The sequence below is a fragment of the Zingiber officinale genome, chromosome 8A (genome assembly GCF_018446385.1).
Source record: "Zingiber officinale cultivar Zhangliang chromosome 8A, Zo_v1.1, whole genome shotgun sequence".
Lineage (NCBI taxonomy): Eukaryota > Viridiplantae > Streptophyta > Magnoliopsida > Zingiberales > Zingiberaceae > Zingiber > Zingiber officinale.
This window is the reverse complement of record NC_056000.1, coordinates 39200924-39219956: the sequence shown is the minus strand read 5'-3', so window position 1 is coordinate 39219956 and position 19033 is coordinate 39200924. Positions and strand designations below refer to the sequence as shown.

The following is a 19033-nucleotide window of genomic DNA, read 5'->3' as shown; positions in this document are numbered from 1 at the left end:
TTGGCCACGTCACACTCCAGGCGCTCGGAAAGGATCCAGGCGCCCTGAATGTCATATAAAAAGAGGGTCGAGGTGCAGCTTCAACAATAATCTTCTAAGCTTTCTTTTGTGAAGTACTGCATACGAGACGACCTTGAAGTGCTACTACTCGACGTCGACAACCCAAAGCTCAGACTCTTCGATCTGTTGTTGTCGGTATTAGTTTACTTACTGCTTTAATTGTAATTCAGATTGTAACTTTTACGAATTATAGTTGTTGCCCACCGGAAGCGATCAAGGATCGCGGGCCTTCGAGTAGGAGTCGATCAAGGCTCCGAGCGAAGTAAATCCACTGTGTTCATCTGCTTGTGTTTCTTTCATCTCCGCTGAGTTTTTACTCGTTTGTTTTACGAATCGAAAGAAATAGCCACGAACGCTATTCACCCCCCCCTCTAGCGTGGTCTCGATCCAACACTTTCTTGTTTTGTTTAGCTTCCTTCTTTCTATGCTTACACTGCTATAAAAGAGGCTTCTCTACCTGAAGGAGAATTTAGTACGGTCATCTTTCTTGGATTAACAACCTCCCCGGTTGTAACCAAGTAAATTCCGGCATCTCTTTTCTTTTAAGTTCTGTCTTTAATTATTTATGCAAGTGTTTCTTTAACTTTAAGAAGGGAATTCTTTTATTTGTGTAAGGCTATTCAACCCCCTTCTAGCCGGCCAACAGCGGTCCCAACAAGATTATCCATAAAAAAAGAAAGTGAATGCAAAGAATAATGGTGGATCATCAAAATCTCCAAATATAGTGGAAAAAGAAAATTCAAATAGTGGTGACGATGATGTGCTTTCTATTTTATATGGTTCTAAGCAATTGATAGATTCTTAGATTCTGGATTTAACATGTTCCTATCACATAACACTTAACAAAGTTGGTTTGACACCTAGTTGTCAGTTAATTTTAGTTCTATTTTGATGGGTAACAACGCAACTTATAGGTCTGTTGGAATAAGAAATATCAAAATTAAAATATTTGATAGTGTGGTTAGAACATTATGTGATGCCAGACATGTACCGAATCTGAGGAACGATCTAATTTCATTGGGACACTTTAAATTTTAATGGTTGTAGTTACAAATCTATAATTGAAGTGATGAAAGTATGTAAAGGAGCTCTGACAGTGATAAAAGTATAAAAAATTAACAAGTAACATTTATAAATTTCTAGATACCATAATTGTAGGTGGAGCTACCATTATAGAACTAAAATCAAATAATATAGTCATGTGGAATATGCAGTTGGGTCATATGAGTGAGTGTGAGATGATGGAACTTAGTAAAAGAAATTTATTGAAGATTATGAAGACATGCAAATTCAAATTCTGTAAGTCTTCTGTTGTTGGAAAATAAAATAGAGTGTGGTTCAAAATAACCACACACAAGACAGATGAAATTCTTGATCATATTCATATAGATCTCTAGGGAGCTAGCCAACATAGTATCACGTGGAGGACATATGTATTTTATGAGTTTCATTAATGACTACTCACGAAAGGTCTGAGTGTACTTCATGTGTTAGAAACTTTTTCAAAATTTATGATATGAAAAACTGAAATAGATTAGACCGAAGAAAGATTAAATGTCATAGATAAGATAGTGATATTGAAAACACAAATTCAAAGTTTCAAGAATTTTACGAGCAACATGGGATTAAAGACATTTTACAGTTCACATTATACCACAGCAAAAAAGTATAGTAGAAAGAATAAACAGGATGATAATCAAGAAAGTTTGATGTCTCAGACTGAATGCAGCACTTACGAAGAACTTCTAGACAGAGACAATGAACATGGCATGTTTCTTAATTAATAGATCGCCAAGGGCAGAGCTAGATGATAAAGTGATAGAGGAGGTGTAGACAAGTAGTTCGATTGATTACCCTAAATTGAGAGTGTTTAGATGTCCATCCTACGTGCATGTTTCTAGTGAGGATAGATTGAAGCTGGATGCAAAGTCAAAACACTATGTTTTTTGGGGCTATCAAAAAGGGGTGAAAGGCCAGCTTTGGGATCCTAAGGAAAATAAAGTGGTGATCAATAGGAATATTTATTTATGAAAAGACCATGTTACAACATACTCAAGGGGATGAGAAACTATTATTAGAAAACTACTCAAAGATAAAATCTAGTGTAGGTGGAGCTAGAGACTCATGATCTTGATGATCCTAGCTCAAAGAACAAGGAGCATAAGACTATAGCCATAGATAGGACCATATGTATCATCAAATCACCAACCAAGTATTATTTTGAGGATTTGATTTCATATGCACTTATCACTAGTAGTGGAGATCCTACTACTTTTCACGAGGCAATACTTATGGAAAAAATCAGTGAGTGAGTACTATGGCGAAAGAGATAGAGCCTCTACATAAGAATTAAACATGGGATCTGGTGGAACTTCCAGAAGGGAAGAGAGCTATATGATGTAAATGAGTGTTTAAGAGAAAAAAAAGGTCATCTCAGAAAATGAGGATGAAAAATTCAAGGCTTGGCTAATAGCAAAGGACTACTCATAGAGAAAATAGATTGATTATTATGAAAATTTTTGCTCCTATAGTCAGATATACTTTCATCAGGGCAATGTTGGCTTTGGTAGTATATCATGATATGTCATTGAAGCAAATAGATGTCAAAATAGCTTTTCTCCGTGGTGAGTTAGAGGAACAGATTTATGTGACACAACCAAAGGGGTTTAGTCAGCATGGGCAGGAGCACTTAGTCTATAAGTTCAAGAAGTCACTCTATAAGCTGAAGCAGTCTCCAAGGCAATGGTACAAGCAATTTGACTCCTACATGATTCATAATAGCTATACAAGATGTGTGTATGATTGTTGCATTTTTGTGAAAGGTCTTGATGATGATTCATTTATTTTCTTGTTACTTTATGTTGATGATGTGCTGATTGTTGCAAGAGGTATGGACGACACTAATAAATTAAAAAATTTATTGACTACAAAATTTGACATAAAGGATTTGAGTGGGGTCAAGAAAATTCTTAAGATGTAAATAACTGATGGAAGATTATGACTATCTCAGCGCAGGTATGTTGAGAAGGTGTAAGACAAATTTATCATGTGTAATGCAAAATTTGTTAGTACACCATTGGCGTATCATTTCAAATAGTCCATTGCACAGTGCCCAAGGATAGATGATAAGATTCAAGACATATTAAAGGTTCCATATTCAAGAGTCGTGGCGTATTTGATGTATGTTATGGGTTGCACAAGACCAAATTTAGCACAAGCTGTCAATGTGGTAAGTTTCTTTCAAATCTAGTCAACGACATTGCAATGCAGTCAAGTGAATTTTCATATACTTGAAAAATACTATAGATTATGACATCATGTTCAACAGATAATATAATAATCTTTTAATTGTAATATATATAAATGTAGACTATACAGAGGATTTGGATGATAGATAGTCTACTATAGGATATATGTGTTTACTGTCGTGGGAGAACCTATTTAATTGAAGTTCATGGTATACCTATAGTTACATTATCCCCTACTGAGTTGGAGTGGTGCATGACAATAGCAAAAGTCACCAAGGAAGTGTTGTGGCTTACATGACTGGTCAAAGAACTGGATGTTCAATAAGGTAGAGCTAAGTTATATTGTGATAGTCAGAGTGTCATCTATTTAGCGAAAAATTAGTTGTGTCATGTGAGAACCAAGCATATAGATATTAGATTTCACAAGCTCATGGAATTGATTTCTTCGGGTGAAATATGATTTGAAAATGCTCACATTTCTAACAATATTGCAGACATGTTGACAAGTCAGTTATTGAAGAAATGATCAAGCATTGCTTAAACTTAATCAATTTCTCTAGCTAGTTGCTAGAGGGGATGCATCCCAACTCAATGTTTTCTCAAGTATATGTGGCTCATATCAAACACAATAATGGTGAGGAGCATGACCAGGTCGTCCTCTATTTTGGAGTGAGTAGGAAATACACGACCAACACTGTGACAGTCGTGGGAGGAAGCACTGTTGGGTTCCGTGCAATAATTTAAAAATAAAATAAATGAAGCGTAAAAAGGGAATCCACTACAGATCCAAGCGAATTCTAATTACATCGTAGATTTTGTAAAGATGTTACCTCTAGATGCGTAAAATCCTTTTCCGTATTTAGAGTCTGGTCAATTTAAGCGCGATTAGAACATTCGCACCTCTAACGATATGCATACGAGCACAGCCGTCACCCATCTCACAAACTTAATTGGAGAATCATGATATATTATGCACGTTGCGCTAGCTACCATGCATATATATAAATTAGATAAAATCCTAACTTTTAGGGTTATCTTTTCAGATAAGATATATTCATCGCCATTAAGTCTTATCTAATAAGAATTTATAAAACGTGACCAATTCTTATATACTAAAATATTTTCTAATAATGTGAGCTTTATTTGGTTTAGGTTTATTTGAAAAACCCAAATAAATATTAGACTAACTATTAATCCAACAAGTTTAAGATCCAATTAGATTAAGTGAGACTTTGATTGTATTCCAATAAGCACGACTTGTTTCGTGTTGGAATTCTATGGTGAATAGTACATGGTCGCGTGTTCTCAGACATGGCCTGACCGTGTTTTATTTCTAGAAACGTTGTGTGATTTGGGATGTGAATAATATAGGGCAGTTTTTTGGTCTAAATACCTCTATATGAACATGGCTGTATAGACTTGTTTCCTAGGATTTTTAGGAGTTTGACGACACAATGGATAATGGATAGATCCCTATCAGTTCTGGATACAGGAAGGGTGCTCGGTGATTCAAGAGGAGGGGTGAAGAATGATTCGACTTGGAAATAGGTTGGGCGATGTGGGTTGTGAGGAGTGCCATCGTGAGAAACTCACCTAAGCAAAGCCCATCTTCATCCTTTAGTAAATACCAAATTCTGAACTATAGTGCACTCCTTGGATATCCGTGAAACTTAAGCGCATACTTTAATAAAATACCACAATAATAATAAATTAGTAATAACATTGATTTCTTTCCCACAACTTAAAGTGTCACTAGTAAATAAGAGATCTTTAAGTTATCATTCCAATATTGAATAACATTTTTATTTGACAATTTAATAAATGCAAATTTAGATTTTTAATATTCATTGTAAGAAAATAAAAATGAAAACACTATAGTTTGCGTTTGTGATTGAATTCAATTTACTTTTATTTATTGATTGATTTAATTTATCAAATAAATGAAAAATTTTGAACTTGAACATTAATTATGTTATTCAACTTAGCGTATGTATATCTGACGTTTCTTATTACACAAGTGCATTCTTGAATGTAAAAAAATTATTATGAATTTATTTTTTACAATAAATATTTTAATACGTGATTAAAATATTATGGATTAATAAACTTTAATTCATGTAAGAATTAAAATTATTATATATATATTTTAAAAAAATATTATTTCGGTTGGCAAATTAAGTGCATGGTCCAAATTAATTTATTTTGCCACTCTTGTTATAACTAATAAAGCGTCTTCGGAATTAACCAAATAAATGATCAAAAAATTTGAAAATATATACAACTAAAAAAAATTGTCATAAACGTTTCTTCTTCCTCTAACCTAACTGCCAGTAAAGAAAAAGGAGCAAAAGTGGCTCATAATCATGATATTAGTTCGAGTCCGAAAAGTGTTCCAATATGCTCTGGACGGTTGATAAGTTCCGGATTCACACGAGAAGCGATTTGAAAAAACACTTGCCATGTTAGTAAACTGTCGGAGCCAGACTGATGTCGACAACCCAATGCCCGCTCAACTTGGACGGCGGAAGCCACCCGCTCCAATCCACCATAAAGCCCATGACAATGCTTACTCAGGTGCTTCACATCGAACACCCTCCCCCCGAAGAAGAAACGAACAAGGCCCAAGAACTCATGGAGGGTTTGTGGTAACTTATTGCCGCGGGTGAGCATCTTCACTAGGAAGGCGAAGTCGTAAGCCCCTTGGAATGTAACCCAGGATACAATAGAAAATTGGCCCAAGGAAAGCAAACCGGAGGCCACGAGGTGCATGCCGAACCGATGAGAGTCTATGCCCCACGCTTTATTCTTTTGGAAGTCGATGCCATTAGCCTTGAGTAGCTCGACAGAGGAAGGGGCATAGCGATCGCGATCAATGTCGAAGTCACAAAAATTAAATTCCCACACTTAGCGCACAAAAGTGCCGTCATTGTAGAGGAAGCAGGGGAGGTTACCGGCAGTATCTGAGAGGGTGAGGCCGACCTGGACTATGCAGAGGACATCGACGTTGGCGCGGATCAAGTCGTAACGCTGAGGGATAGTGAGGGTGCAATAGGGATTCTTGGAGGTGAGAACGACGCCAGGGTACTCAGTGTCCAACGCGACGAAGGGATGAAAGGGGAGGGCGGAGCGGATGAGGGCGAACTCCTGGTCGAGGTTGTGAGCCCACACGGAGCGAACCTCGACTCTGCTGGCAGAGGCAGAGGCAGAGGCAGAGGAAATTAGCATGCTGCCGTTCACAGGCACAGCTGCAGTCACCTCCATGATAATTCGATCGAATTCAAATATGGAGGGAGTGGAGGGAGAAGAGACGTTGGTTGGGCGATTTGGAGGTGGAATAGCAATTGAAGTGATTGTCAGAGTTTAAATAGAGTAGGAATAACGGAAGAGAGAAATTCGCTACAAACCAAATAGAATTAAACTGAATTAGTTAGTGCTAATTAAGCGATTTAATACGAGCTAATTAACACTAAAATTAAAAATAAATAAATAAAATAACTTTGTTCTCTTTTTAATTCTCTTCAATTACATTTCATCTCTATTTAATTTTTTAATTAAATCTATTGAATGATATGATGTGAAATCTGTGGATTAATTGGGCAAATCACATGTTTAACTCAACTTTAATTATTTATTAAATTAATGATCACTTTTTTATTCTGTTTGTGTTCACTCTATTGTTTTCTTCGTCCACCATTTCCATGAGATCTGACTTCGAGAGGAGTCCATCAAGGTTACTCTTAGAACCTTCTAACATTTTCGCCAAGTCTTTCCGATCATTATCACTAGGAATTTTCTCTTGAATCTTGATGGCATTCGGAGTCTCAAGAGCCGACCCAATGAAGCCGATCCATGGAGAGCTAACTCGATTGATCCGGTCCGAAAGTTATAAAAATGGCAAGTTGGGAATATAACTATCACGTTGACTAAATGTAGACTCCACTCCATTCTGCAACACAAGAAATGTCAATGCCGAATAAGGGAAGAGGTTTCCGGTATCAGCCTTCCAATACTCAAGTGAGCCACTGAAAAAAGGAAAAAAAATAGAGCAACAATAGACACAGACATGAATAGTGAATAAAGTGTACCTCCGCCAATGTATGAACCCCCTTTATATAGTATCCTGGTGTGCAACGTGCGCATTTCTCTTGAGACGTGGGCACGTTCTCCAACTAGTCATGGACACATTCTTCGATTTGTCCTTGAAAGGATATGTCAAGAAAATACTTCTAACACCATACCTTAACAAGACATATATATCCCTGACAAATAGTAGAAGTTTTCATCGTACTATCTCTTAGAAGAATATTGAGAAATACGACAATGATCCCGTTGTTTGACCGAGCGAGATAATCGCTCGACTGAAACTCCTCCGCTCAGTTAGCGTCGGCTTTTCTTCCTTGTGATGATTGGATATAATATCTTATCTCCTTCTGTTCAGACAAGCGCTTTGGTGATCTTAGCATTTTGCCGATCTGTAGTGAGCGTTTGGCGATATTATCCTATTATTCCGAGTTGGACAAGGGTACGCTCAGACAAACCTCTTGTCGATCGGACACTACCTGCACCGATCAGCCATTGTAGTCGACCTTCGCTCGGCCACCATAGGTGAGCCCTTTGATATCCTGACGTTGATCAACTTAACTTTGACCTTTACGTCAGCTGCTATCGATCCTTTGACTGGTATTTAGTGGACCCCTCTTTATCATCGCATCATCGATAAAGCCGATCCAACAAAAAGGCTGACCCATTCGAAGTTGACCAGGCGAGTACCCAGCCGGACAGAAGCAATCGGTCATGATTACTTTGCAAAGCGAGCCCATTCTTGATCTCAGACCCTATCAGCCTCCATAATATTCAACAAAAAAAGGTTAAATCCTATGTACCCGAAAACAGTTGAGTATATATTAACTGAAGCGAAGAGATTGTACAGAGACTAAGAACCATGTCAGAGATCCTCAGTTGATCTTTTCTTTGGCTGTACATCTCTCGATACCTGGGACAAAGTAAGAGAAGGAAAAAAAATTCGAAGTGGATATCAATGAACCTAAATCAGATGAACGAAGTATCATACAAACAGAAGATTCACTTAGATAACCTTTTCATTAGGAATATTGATCTTGTTCATACGCTGAGTCGATAGAAATTGGGGACGTGACATTCTCTGCTGCCTCCGGGTGATCTCCGCAGTGACGTGGGCCTCCGATGAACCTGCAACAAAGCCAGGTCGGGAAGGGGTTCCCGACGCTGACCCTCCGACGCTCAAGTCAGACGACGGCGAAATGAAAACAGGCGGAATAAAGAGACTGTGGCTACAATAGATGACAAGGAAAAAACATACCTCCGTCGAAGTCCGGGGGTCTTTATATAGGACCCCGGAGAGGCGCGTGCATGCTTCCCAAGGTGTGCACGTTCCTCAAAGCATACCTCAGAATGCTTATGTCAGAAAAGCATGTCTGACGCCATACCACAACTGACCGAGCATATCGCTGCCACGGCATCGGAAACTTCCTCCGTACGATCCTCGGTACAGTCCGGCCGTCGACCATGCTGTTTGTCGACGGCAAATGTCTCGAGAATGATATCACTAGCTGCCCCTTTTGTCCTCTTCTAAGCCTTTTGTCTCTACTCAGGCCGGACGGGCTGGCCGCTCGGCCTCCAGGGCGCTCGGACGGGGTACAAGCTAGCTATTCTGCAGTCTGGCCGAGCAGGTTGGTCACTCGGCCTAGCGGTTCCTCTGTAAGAGCTTGTGAGTGTTGGAAGCTCGACCCGAGGTCGAGCTGTCTTCGCGCCGGCCCGGGATCTACTCAGGTCGGTCGGCCAGGAGACTTCCTCCCCACTCAGCCGGAACTTTGACTCTCCCGTGTCGTTGACCCCTTCCTATGCGGGCCCCTGATCCTTACCACCGGATCACGTGCCTCTCCTTCAAGTCTAGTCGAAGGAGGCGGCAAGTCCGATTGACTGGACTGTTAGTTTGGTGACACGTCTGCCGCTCGGCTACCAATTTTAGCGTCTATCCGCTCAGAAACGGCGCAAGAGGGTGATGCCGATCGGCGCGACGCCGGCTGGCACTTGTAAAATTTTGTTTGCCAGCGGTTGTCCCACCGCTCCAGTATTGGTCAACGCTGATATCCCTAGAATCTCCTCAGAATTCGTGCAAATCCCCGCAATTAAGTCTGAACACACGACCACGCTCACATAATGGTGCTCATTAAATGCGACCCATGAGCGAGCGCCACATGGTTGCGCAGCCGTCACCGTTCGCTCGAGCTGTCAGGGTTGATGTGACCCTTGGCCTTTCAAATTTGGCGGTCAGATCTGCTCCTCGGATCCCGTGACCTGGATCGGACGGCTCTGGTCGACCGAGCCCAATGTTTATAAAGCTATCTCTTCTTCCCCAGCCACTTCGCGTTATCGCGTGTGCGCATCCGAAGGCTTCGATTCCATCCCGTTTAGTGTTCCGGCAAACTCGTCTCCCAGCATTCCGGCGATCCCTCGCCTCTTCCTTCGGTCCTATTTTCTGTAAGGCTCCTTTGTCTTTCTCCTTTCGATTCTTTTGCGTTTTTCTTTGCACTCTCGTCGTATTCGTGCCCCATTCGACACTGGTCCAGCCATTCTTCTCGTCCACCCTTACCTTCTTTTGCTTCGGCGTTTGTCCCCAATGGCCAGTTCCTCTCGCCAGTCCGACCTCACCCCGGCCTCTAGTATACCACCACAGAGAGCCGGTTCGACGAGAGGGATGCACTGAGTCTCACCCAAACCTTCGAACTTCCTTCTAACCATGAACTAATATTAGCTATCCCATCCGATCGGCCACACGACCCTCAGATCGGCACTGTTTGCTTTTTCCAAGACTAGTTCGTGGCCGGTCTACGTTTTCCTGTTCATCTGTTCATCCTTGAGGTGTGCAACTACTTCCGCCTCCCGCTCGGCCAACTCGTCCCGAACTCCTTCCGGTTGTTGTGCGGGGTAGTTGTCCTCTTTAAGCTGCACGGCATCTCCTTAGTCCCCAAGACCTTCCACTATTTCTACTATCCCAAACAGTCCAAGTGGGGCACCTTCCTCTTCCAATCGCGGATCGGTCTCGTTTTCTTAGACAAAGTGCCGACCTCAAACAAACACTGGAAGGAGAACTACTTTTACCTTCGTTTTCCCGAGTGGCCACCTTTCCGAACTAAATGGCAGACTACCGTGCCGAGCTCGCTGGACCTTGGTAAATACAAGAGCCAGCCAGATTACCTCCACGCAGCCAATCTGTTGGTCGGGCAGAGATTCAACATCCACAAGCTACTTTACGAGGGGGTGCTGTACATATTCGGATTGAGCCCGATCTGAACGAAGCTTCCGAGCAGCATGGGTAAGCGTTTTCCTCGTCGCCCTTCCTTTTGGTCTACTGATTTATTCTTCTTTTATGCAGTTGACATTATGTGGCGTGCCAAGGTCACCGAGCGGATGAGGTTGAAGGCTGCCGAGGTAGAGGCGGTGGCGGCTAAGGAGATGGCTGATCTGGGTATCGCACCCATCGGCTCGCATGAGGGTGAAAGCGAGGAAGCTCCACCTACAGTTGGAGAGTTGGCCGTTCGGCTCCCTGCAACCGAAACGGTCGGCGATGTCATCTTGTCTGCTGGACATCCTGCGTCAGAGGACGCGGGGCACTCGGCCGAGGACTCCCCCTTGGTGATATGCAAATTGTTGGAGTGTATACTGAAAGCCTGAGCTTTTGTAAACATTTATTTTGAATAAAGAATCACATTTGGTCAAATTATCTACATTTGTTTGTAGTTGTTCAATTAATTTATATTGTAGATAACATAGTATGTGGTGTCACATACAGAAGATGATGTTATCAGTACCTTATAAATTATAAACAGTAGCTCACGACAAAAATGGAAAGGAACAAACCATTGGAAGGTTGTAGTGTAATTAGGAATTAGTTTATCTTAACTATATAATTACACTAGTACACTTAGAGTGTATTGAGTAGGACCATTAGAGGTCATTTCTTTTATACTGACTTTATAAAGAAATAAATACCTCAATTATTATGGAAGTGTGTGCTCTTAATCCTAATATAATAACAAGCACATATATTTGATATTTATTTCTTTAATTTATCAATGGGTGAGATTTAGTTCGATAAATCAATAAGCCCGATAAGTTGGGAAATGATATCACTTATAGTGTGTGTTGTTGATTATAGAAGGAAACTGTGTCCTAGAGATACTAGATTGATAATGTCCCCAAGAGGAGCTCATAAGGATTGTCATGTTAAACCCTGCAGGTGGACTTAGTCCGACATGATGATAACGTTGAGTGGTACTACTTTTGGAGTAAGATATTAATTAAATGAGTTGTCAGTAACTCACTTAATTAGTGGACATTCGATATCTTAAATACAGGGAGACTAACACACTCATAATAAGAAGGAGCCTAAAAATGTAATTTGGGATTGGTGCGGTAGTTCAATAATAGTTCTCTAGTGGAATGAATTATTATTGATAAAATTAAGTTGTGTGTTCGGGGCGAACACGGGATGCTTAATTTTATCAGGAGACCAAAACCAATTCCTCTTCTCGGTCCCTATCGTAGCCTCTTATTTATAGAGTAATATACCCACCTATACCCACCTTCATACCCATGATAAGGGGGTCGACCAAGCTAGCTTGTGGTTCAAGCTAGGGCCAGCCAAGCCTTGATTCATGGGTGGCCGACCCTAGCTTGAACCCAAGCTTAGGTGGCCGGCCCCCATTAAATTAAAAAGAATTTTAATTTTTAATTTTTATTATGTGGAAGATATAATTTATTAAAGAGAATTAAAATTAAAATATCTCTCTTAAAAGGATCTACAAAAGATTAAAGAAAGAGATTAGATCTCTTTCCTTATTTGTAGATTGGAAAGATATTTTATTTTTTCTCTTTGAAAATTATTCACATGTTGAAAAATTAAAATTATAGAAATTTCTTTTTATCAACCATGAAGGGATTTTAAAGGGAAATTTTATTTTTAAAATTTCCAAAGACAAATAAGGAAGTTTTAATTGTTGATTAAAAATTATCTTATTTGCTCAACATGAGGTGGCCGGCCACATACAATTAATTAGGAAATTTTATTTAATTTTTCTTAATTAATTGTTGTCAAGGAAAGTTAAGAAAATTTTATTGTAATTAAATTTCCTTATTTACCAAGGCTAAGGAATATAAAAGAGGGGGTTGGGGTGCCTTCATGGGACACAACTTCTATTATTTTCTCCCTCTTTTCCTTGGTGTTGTGGCCCGCCATCCTCTCTCCCTCTCTTCCTCTTTGTGGTGGCCGAAAACTTTCTCTTGCTTGGAGATCTTGTGGTGGCCGGATACTACTTGGAGAAGAAGAAGAAGAAGGAGAGAAAGCTTGCATCCCTTGGAGCTTGGTTGGTGGTTTTTCTTCTTCCTTGGTGAAGCTTTTGATTTGGCCGAACCTAGCAAGGAGGAGAAGAAGGTGTATTGGTGGTTTCTCATCTCAGAAGATCGTTGCCTACATAACGTCCGAGGTTAGAAGAGGAATACGGTAGAAGATCAAGAGGTCTTTGTAAAAGGTATAACTAGTATTTTTTCTTTCCGCATCATACTAGTTATTTTTGGAAATAATACCAAATACGAGAGGCTTACGATTCTAGTATTTCGAATTTATTTTCGATGTAGTGTTCTTATGTTTTCTTCTTTTCCTTGTGATTTGATTGTTCCTTTTGGTTAACCTAAAGTTATTTTAGGAAATTAAATATTAGCTTTCCTTTAAACGTTTTGTCTAGTCGGTGGTGGTTGTTCCCATATCCAAGAAGGCCATGTGCCTCGCCACATCAGTACTGGGAACCAATTATGAAAATTAATATTTAATGGAATTAATAACTTAGGTGATTTGGATCAAACGTGTTAAGTTCCGCAGGAGATCCAAGTCTAAACCTAAAAGAACAAATAGATTAAGTTTTGGAGCAAACGTGTTAAGTTCCGCAGGCGATCCAAAATTTAATTTAAAAGAACACATGGTAGCTAGGAAAAGGTTCAGACCTTTGTACAAAATTTTTATACAGTGGAACCTCTAGGTTTTCCGAGTAGCAACCAACACAAATGGCGTCGAACGGACCTTCACACGCACTCAGTTGCATCTGTGGGGTCGGTGACAAAGCAGGTCGGCACCCCCTCTGAAGCTGTCAACCTGGCCCCTGCTTCAGTCGAGGTCATCTCTTCGGACCGAACTCCCTCCCAGCTTGATCTGCCTGTAGCTTCCCTTAAAGAGCAGCCCATCAGTTCCTAGCCACGAGCTCATCTTCGGCTTAGGCACTCCGGTATAATCTCCGCTTCGCTCGGTGAGTCGTCCGGCCACTCAGTCTCAGCTCAGTCGGATCCGAGCGGCCGTCGGGTCGTTAAGGCCATCCTCCATCTCCCCACAAAAGAATTTCTCCTGGCGGCTGATCGGTCAGTTGCCCCGGAGCATCAGATCACTATCCGCGGACCGCTCGCCAAAATATGGGAGGATGCGAGGGCCCGTGTTGCCTTGATAACTCCCGATCAGCTCGCCGATAGCCACTTGCAGCAAGCTACCGGGGTATGCTTCTCAGCACTACATGACTGTTTAACTTGGCTCTTGATATTATTTCATCTGAGCGCAGAACTGGGTAGAGAACATCACGGTCAGCAACCGCCTGGCTGCGCTGGAGGAAGAGTTGAAGAAGCTTCAAATTTCTGGAGGGGCGTCGGCTCAGGGGCCCTCGTACGCCACGCTTCGGTCCGAGCTGGTCAAAGCAGAGAAACTGCTTACGGCCGAGCAGCACAAGTCCTTTGGCCTGGAAACCAGGGTAGCTGGGCGTGAAGCCCAGGTTAAGTCCCATGACCAGGAGATCAAGCTGGCCACTAATAGAAAGAATAGGGTCGTCGCCGATTTAGAAGCAAAGAATGTGCAGGCCAGAGCGCTGGAGCAACGCGTCCAAGAATTGACCGGCCTACTATCCACCGAGCAAGAAAATCGATCGGCTGCTGAAGCTAAACTTCACGGAGATAAGAAGGATCTTCAAGACACTCTCAAAGCTGCCCCGAGCTGCACTCAAGGAGTACCAAAACGGCGAATCAAGCCGCTTCGCAGTGATGAGGCAGAACTATTTCCGCTCGGACGAATTTGGCGAGAAGTTCAGCGATCGGCTAGTTCTGGCCTCTGAGGAAGCAATCCGGGCTACAACTGTTTATCTGAAGGCTATGGGTCATCTCCCGGAGACGGCCTCTATCCCTCCCAAAGATCTGGCCGGACTGCTGGAAACCATCCCCAAGCCCATCTTTGATGTCCTGGAGTGAGGAGTGTCTTTAGATTGTATGTCTTTATATTTTGAAGTTTCATTTGTATGCTCGCCATTCCGCGAGTTAATATTATCCGCTTTTGCCTGACTTTTAGCCCACTTATCTGTGTATTTTTACACGACAAGTCAATATAAAATTCCGATTCTGTTAATGTTACTTCTTCGAACGCATTCTTTCCGAGCGGCATTTGGCAGTCTTCGGGCCGGGGGGTTTATAGTCGCCGGTCCGACTCTAGGATTTAACGTTGCCGCTCGACGGTCTTTGGGCCGGGGGGTTTATAGTCGTCGGTCCAACTTTGGGATTTAACGTCGCCGCTTGACGGTTTTCGTGCTGGGGGGTTTATAGTCGTCGGTCCGACTCTGGGATTTAACGTCACTGCTCGACAGTCTTTTGGCCGGGGGGTTTATAGTCGCCGGTCCGACTCTGGGATTTAACGTCGCCGCTCGACGATATTCGGGCCGGGAGATTTATAGTCGCCGGTTCAACTCTGGGATTTAACGTCGTCGCTCGACGGTCTTCGGACCGGGGGGATTTATAGTCACCGGTCCGACTCTGGGATTTAACGTCGTCGCTCGACATGCTGATGATGAGCTCGCTTGTCCGGTGAAGGTGACCAGCGGCGATAGATCCTCGGCTCAAGTTGGCTGATCGGGGGGAGACTCCGGCAGTCCCGAGTGTTATGAGTGGCTGATTGATGGATTTTGCAAAAATTGGGCGTTCATAACTTACCTTTTTGTCGAGGCCGCTCAGCCACAATGTGCTGAATGGCGAGCGACCTGAAATCTTGAGGTGGCCTCATCCCCTCGGCATGTGGTCCTCTTGGCGGTTGCTGGTTAATGTGTGTTCTCCGTTTGGTTTGGGCTGGGGGCTCACCCGGCGCTTCCTTCTTTCGGGCCACTTGGGCTTCCTCCGCGTTAATGTACTCTCACTTTTTTCAGCATGTGGTCGTAGTTGCGAGGTGGCTTCCTGAAGAGCGAGCGAAAGAAGTCTCCGTCGACCAAGCCTTGTGTAAAAGCATGCATCATTGTCTCAGACGAGACCGTGGGGATGTCCATAGCTGCTTGGTTGAAGCGCTGGATGTGGGCTCGGAGAGTTTCTCTTGGCCCTTGCTTCATGGAAAAGAGGCTGATGCTAGTCTTATGATAGCGTCGGTTGCTGGCAAAGTGATGGAGGAATGCCGTTCGGAAGTCTCTGAAGCTTTTAATTGATCCGTCCGGCAACCTCCGGAACCAGCGTTGAGCCGAACCGGACAGTGTAGTGAGGAAGACTTTGCATTTGACTCCGTCGGTGTACTGATGAAGAGTAGCAGCATTATCGAACTTACCGAGATGGTCGTCCGGATCGGTTGCACCACTATACTCCCCAATCGATATTGGAGCGTAATGCTTTGGGAGAGGGTCTTGTAAGATCGCCTCAGAGAATTGGCGATTGACCCGCTCGGGGATGACTCTGCACGTGGCGTTTTCCCCTTTTTGGCTCGCTCGGGTGCTTCATCGAACAATCCCTGGTTGGCTAGGGCCAGCTCCGACGGAGTCTGGAACAGTGCCCGATGAAATGGAATAGGGGCGGCCGGTGCATCTCCTGGTGTGTCGGTCTGCCCCTTGTTATGAGCCCAGGTAGAATATTGTTCCGGTCGGTCCTCCATTGCCACTCGGCCTCCAGAAATCGAGGCAGCCTGCTGCGTTATCCTCTCGACTTGGGCCTTCTGCTGTTGCTCGACCATCTTCGCGGCTCGCACTTGGATAAGTGCCTCGAGCTCCTCGGGAGAGAGCGTTACCATGAGTTGGCGTCCAACTTCTTCTATCTTCTCGGCTTGGATTCAGGTGCGTTCCCACAGACGGAGCCAATTTGATCCTGTCCATGCGCTGAGTCGATGGAAACTGGGGACGTGGCGCTCTCTGCTGCCTCCGGGTGATCTCCGCAGTGACGTGGGCCTCCGATGAACCTGCAACAAAGCCAAGCCGGGAAGGGATTCCCGGCGACGACCCTCCGACGCTCAAGTCAGACGACGGCGAAATGAAAACAGGCGGAATAGAGAGACTGTGGCTACAATAGATGACGAGGAAAAAACATACCTCCGTCGAAGTCCGGGGGTCTTTATATAGGACCCCGGAGAGGCGCGTGCATGCTTCCCAAGGCGTGCACGTTCCTCAAAGCATACCTCAGAATGGTTGTGTCAGAAAAGCATGCCTGAAGCCATACCGCAATTGACCGAGCATATCTCTACCACGGCATCAGAAACTTCCTCCGTACGATCCTCGGTACGGCCCGGCCGCCGACCATGCTGTTTGTCGGCGGCAGATGTCTCGAGAATGATATTACTAGCTGCCCCTTTTGTCCTCTTCTAAGCCTTTTGTCTCTACTCGGGCCGGACGGGTTGGCCGCTCGGCCTCCAAGGCGCTCAGACGGGGTACAAGCTAGCTGTTCTGCAGTCTGGCCGAGCAGGTTGGCCACTCGGCCTAGTGGTTCCTCTATAAGAGCTTGTGAGCGTCGGAAGCTCGACCCGAGGTCGAGCTGTCTTCGCGCCGGCCTGGAATCTACTCAGGCCGGTTGGTCAGGAGACTTCCTCCCCACTAAGCCAGAACTTTGACTCTCCCGTGTCGTTGACTTCTTCCTATGTGGCCCCTGATCCTTACCACCAGATCAAAGATGCTATATACTTGTCATAATCTTTGATGCAGTTGAATCGTAGTAATAATCAGTTGTGAAGTATGAAGAAACACAAAAACTTAAATTCGCACACTGTTTACATAATGATGTACAATACTGCATCAGTTGTTGAAAAAATAAAAAAAAAATTAATCAGGTTGGGTAACGTCGAATCTGGGATGACCGATCCGATCCCGCGGAAGTTTTCCACCGACCACCAGGGTAAATCGGGAAGCGCACGTGGCGGCAAACCTAGAATCCTAGCATCCTTTGATTACGCCTCCCGTTTGGAGAAAAAATTCCTGCAAATATGTCGTAGCTAGGGTTCGAACCGTGGGTACCTGAGAGATAACTACTGGGAATATGCCCATAAAAGAGATATTTATTATTAATTGCTGAATTAAATAAAAGAAGCATTTATTTTATTGTTTGATTGCTTTATGCTTACTTATATAAAAATGAATATCTATATAAAATCCATAATATATTGTTGTAACTATGATTTTAGTATATAAGATTGTTATATACAAGAGGATTAAAATCATAGATAATATATTTAAAATGTCCATGATTAATTAAAGTATGGATCTTTAATTGATAATCATAAATGCAGCTTGCTGACATTGTGAATATGATAATCTTATCCGGACAGTCAGTGTAATGACACTAAGCAGAGACATTTTATATAATATGATTATATAGGACAACGACCAGATGTGATTTAAGTGTCTATGTTTAAGTACCGTTACAAATGTTGGTGCAACCTTAGGTCAAGGTTGACCTGACTCGAGTTGACCTGACTCGAGTTGTATTTTGATGTTTGACGAGAATAGAAAAGCTCTATTCTGATGTTTGACGAGAGTAAAAAAAGTTATATTCTGATGTTTGACAGAATACAAACTTGGGAGATTGTGGGTGCAATCTTTGGTCAAGGTTGACCTGGTTGACCCGTGGTGAGTCGACCTGATTCGGGAAATCCTGGTGAGTGAAGCCAGGTGAAAGTCCTGGTGAGTGAAGTCAGGCAAGGGAAAGTCCTGGTGAGTGAAGCCAGATAGTTGGAAAGTCCTGGTGAGTGAAGCCAGGCAAGGGAAATCCAGATAGGTCAAGGTTGACCAGACATTTGGTGAAAAGCCCAAGCAGGGAGCTTGGCACGAGAAAAGTCCAAGTATGGAGACTTGGCACGGAAAAGTCCAAGCAGGGAGCTTGGCACGGGAAAAGTCCAAGTATGGAGACTTGGCACGGAAAAGTCCAAGTATGGAAACTTGGCATGGGAAGTCGGAGAGGGCTTGGGAGCTCGTTCTCCGAGCTGTGGTCAGAGAGGGCTCGGTAGCTCGTTCTCCGGACTAGGTCAGAGAGGGCTCGATAGCTCGTTCTCTGGAGCAGATGAAGTCGGAGAGGGCTCGGTAGCTCGTTCTCTGGACCGGACGTGGAAGTCGGAGAGGGCTCGATAGCTCGTTCTCCGGACTAGGTCAGAGAGGGCTCGGTAGCTAGTTCTCTAAACCGGACATGGAAGTCGGAGAGAGCTCGGTAGCTCGTTTCTCCAGACTAGGTCAGAGAGGGCTCGGTAGCTCGTTCTCTAAACCGGAAAGGCTTTAGGATTTAGGGCAGGGAAGCTCTAAGGCATTGGATCGGTCTGGTGACCGATCCAGTGATACTCAGGTTTATCTGATTGGTCTGGTGACTGATCAGTAACCAAACAGAGGTCACTGTGAGTTATCTGATCGGTCTGTAGACCGATTAGGAAGCCTACTGATCGG

General features: G+C 43.3%; 1 pseudogene; it reads right to left on the bottom strand.

The window, feature by feature from the left end:
- Nucleotides 1–5669: 5669 nt before the first annotated feature.
- LOC122010704 lies at nucleotides 5670–6569 on the bottom strand (annotated as a pseudogene).
- Between the last annotated feature and the right edge of the window lie 12464 nt (nucleotides 6570–19033).